The 3,965-nt window shown below is 46.6% G+C and overlaps 1 pseudogene; it reads right to left on the bottom strand.

The window, feature by feature from the left end:
• Positions 1-1,152: 1,152 nt before the first annotated feature.
• LOC115830465 lies at positions 1,153-3,947 on the bottom strand (annotated as a pseudogene).
• Positions 3,948-3,965: the final 18 nt, after the last annotated feature.

Below are 3,965 nucleotides of genomic sequence, written 5' to 3'. Positions count from 1 at the left end.
TGAATTAAGATCCTTCACACAGTTCACTCCCAGGCCTGTTTTGTGCAGTTGGTTACAGGCTTGAAGTCAGAAGATGACTGGTTGTTTGCACATCCTCCGGTTTCCTGGGGCCGCTGGAGGACCCCTGAGGGGCTGTCGAAAGGAATACCAGGCGGAGGCCATGTTGTCTTTTCAGCACCGTCCTCTGAGATAGGTGGCAAAATAAGAGGATTCCAACGTAAATTGTTGCTGTCCGTTTCTGAATAGACACAGCTGTCTCCTCTGCTGCACTCTTCTGGATTTTCTGTGCGAACGCAGCTGACATCGTTTCTATTATCCTGACAGCACTTTTTTCCTCCTCTGTAATAACACACTTTGTGGATGAACCAAAATCACCAAAAACTGCCACGGATACTGTTACAGGGCCACTCAAAATAATACCAACGCTATTTTTGGCAAGGGATTGGTAGAAACTCAAAAGAGAGGAGTTAAGAGAAAGAATTGTCAAAGTCCCCTGAAGAATCTTTATATGTGCCATGTTTCTATCCTACTATTTTCCATCATGCAACCATGAGCTGTGAGTGGTCACAGGTTTGGCAGAACAATGTAGTTCTACAGGTCCACCACGTTTCTGGAAGGTAGAGAGTGGCTCAGAAGTAAAATAAGGTGCCAAGTCTGAACTCATGGAAGAGCAGAGAATCATGACAGTAACATAACAGCAGTGTCCATATGGGTCCAAGATTCACATGCAGAGCGCCAGATTACAGAAGCAGGCAAGGCAGGCTTCCAGAGCAAAACCCAGGCCTTGATTCACTTTCCAAGGTAGTACAATTCAGGGTAATCAGACGCATTCCTTAACCTTGACTCCTTTCTGCTTACTAAAGACTTTGATCAGTCTTCATGCTGTCCACAGGGAGTCTCCAAAAGTCAGAGTAACAGTTGGCTTACATCTTCAGTGATTCAAGTCTATAAGATGTATATGATTGTGCTTCGGGGGGGAAGCAGATAAGCCACTTTCTGTACTTACAATGGAGTTCACCTCAGTGCTATAAGCATCACCGCAGTCCTGCTTGTAATAAAGTCCAGACTAGCAATCTGCCTTTGGGTTGAGCTGTTCTCCCACAAGATAAGCTGTTAAGTCATGTCTTGATTTTAGATCTCTCGGCGGGCGGGCTAAGCATCCAGAGTCCCTGTGGGGCCGCCGGCTGGGAAAGCCACCCTCAGGTCCTTCCCTCGGACCCCCGCGGCGGCTACTATGGTGGCCGCTGCTATGGTGGCGGCTATAGCAGCAGCGGCTGTGACCCGAAGGGGTCCCTCCACGCACCACACAGGGCAGAGGAGGGCGCGGTGTCTTGCAGGCCAGGATGCAGGCGCTGGGTAGGTCAGGCGGGCGCTGGGTCCTGGTTCTTCTGGCACCTTGACTCTGGAGCCCGGCATCAAGGTTCAGGGTAGGGGACCTGGGGCGCGCCCCCGCGGCAGCGCTCCTCCAGGCGGAGGGGAGTGGACATGTAACCCGGCGGGTTCAGGGCTGCCCAGAGCATGCCAGGAGCAAGAGGAGGGATCCTGTGAGAGACAAGCGAGGCCGGTTGTAGAGTCCGCCTCCAATAAGCAGTTTTTTAAGCCCATCCCTCTCCCTCCACTCACAAGTAGACCGCAGAGTCTATTTTGCCCATACTGATGTCTCTCTGTATTCTATACTTAGCTCCCAATTATAAGTGAGAACATACAGCATTTAATTTTCTGATCCTGCATTAATTTGCTTAGGATTACAACCTCCAGTTCCATTCCCATTGCTGTAAGAGAGTTGGTGTGCCCAGAGTAAAATCCTCCATTTAAGCTCCCATTCACAATTACACTGACTCCATTGAGAACCTTATGGTGAAGGTGGGAACAGCCACTGCTGGGACCGCCATGGCTCAGTAAGCCTCCATGAACACTTCCATTTATCTCATTTGCTCCTGAGAGAGTGGTGTATTATTACATCATCTGCCCATTAATATCTGGTCCTGGATAGAGGTATCCTGGAGCGTCATATTTCTGTATGATATTCTGCTGGCGATTCTTCCACAGGCACGATTCAATGAAAACCATAAAAATGAGGCCCAAGACACCCAGCATACAGCCAAGGATCAGATATAACATGTCACTGCTTCTGTGAGGGCTGGTTACTGGCCTCGCATTTCCTTCACTTCCTGAGGAATTCAGAGGGGTACTCAAGCCTTTCGGATAGTCAGAAGCTCCAGGAGCACATTACACTTTAGTCTCGCAGATCATGACATTGCTAAACTCACTTTCTTCTTCACTGAAGCACTGCATTTTAATGCCATAGGAAGTTTCTGACAGCAGATGGCCAATCATGTGCCACTCCTTTGAACCTTCTGTAACATCCCTCTTATAAACATTGTCATTATCTGTGGGTCAGTCATAGATATAAAAGAATGGAAGTGTTATTGTTACTTCATGGAATGTATGTCCACTTTAGCACAATCTGAGTAACGCTGACAGCCTCTGTGTATACAATGTGAGGTCCGTTATTGCACAGTTGGAAAAAAGTCTGGGGAACCCAGTCACTGGATAAGGATGAGACGCTGATCTCTGAAAACTCTCTTCATAATGGTTGATAGCACTGACCCAAAATTTGTATGTTGAACCTGGTTCTATACTACAAACTTGCACAGAAATTTTGGAAGGAAGGATATGTTCAGCTGCCACCAGGCAGTCACTGGTCCTCATCCATTTATATTTGACCTTGAAGGCAGCGATCGAAGAATTCCCAGTTGCCCAAGGAAATCAAGTGACATAGACCAACCTCTCTGATGCAGTGGAGATAATAAGGTGATCTGGTGCCTCTGGAGCGCCACTGTGCCTAGATGAATCTGTAAGCACCACTCCAAAATTGTTGTTTGTAGCTTCTGAAACGACAGGATACTTGGGGATGCCTACGGGTTGAGAGGATGTCTGGGTGCTTTTTGATGATGCTGTTTTTTTTTGCTGGTTCAGAAGGTAAGCATGGCAGGTGGGTTTTCACTTGCATCTCTTCTTGCTACCATCAAGAGTTCATAAAGACCAGATGGCACCATTTCAGCTAAGTGAAGCTCACTTTCACTTCCTGGGATTCAAACCCTGTGCCAACTTCCCATCACATCAACTTCATAGTCCAGATTTTGATACTTCACAAAATAGGCATTGATGGGCAGTCCACTTTCCTTGCCTGCCCTCCACACCAGTTGTATGTATCTGGTATGGGGGTCTGTAGGCTTTCAATTTGGTGGGAACCTCAGGAACAGAGATACCACTAGCATTTTCTCTGATGGTGATTCCACTGCACTGGGATGTACTTTCTCTGGAAATGAGCTGAATAATCCAGTTTCTGAACCATCTCTTATTTTTTTTAATTATTCTGAGTAGTAACAAAGAGTGCCACTATTTCTCCTTTTGTTTGTTTCAAACAGAACAACCATGAGAGGTGGTTCTGCCTGCATGGTACCATGTTCATCTGTAGCTTCACAGATGTATTTCTCCACATGCTCCTGCATCACAGCCTGAGTATGGAGAGGGCTCAAGCCAGCTTAGGACATGATGAAGTAGACAGGCTCTAGGTCCAAGATTCCAGGTCTTGGTAAGTGTGACTTTTGGGATTTAGATCTAAGGACTTAAGAGAGATGGCTGGTTATCAATCCCTGGCTGTCATACCAACAAATTACCGGACCCAACTGCCTGGTGGCATTGAAGGACAGAGTAACAACGTCTCCATCTACCACTTTTGTGCTTGCTGGTGACAAAATTATAACTTGCTTGAATCCATTGCCTTCTTTTATTTCAAGTCTTCCAGTAGACTGCATAAATCCAATCTCATTATCTGCTAAACACTGATGTAGCCTAGTATCTTGCATAATAACCCCACTGAATTTCAGTCAATTTCCTGCAGTTCAATGTCTTGAGGAAGGATAATTAGGCTCCGCATTATGAAACCAGTTATGGTTGGC

This window comes from Nomascus leucogenys, unplaced genomic scaffold, assembly GCF_006542625.1.
Source record: "Nomascus leucogenys isolate Asia unplaced genomic scaffold, Asia_NLE_v1 001542F_32841_qpd_obj, whole genome shotgun sequence".
Taxonomy (NCBI): domain Eukaryota; kingdom Metazoa; phylum Chordata; class Mammalia; order Primates; family Hylobatidae; genus Nomascus; species Nomascus leucogenys.
This window is presented reverse-complemented; position numbering and strand designations above follow the sequence as displayed.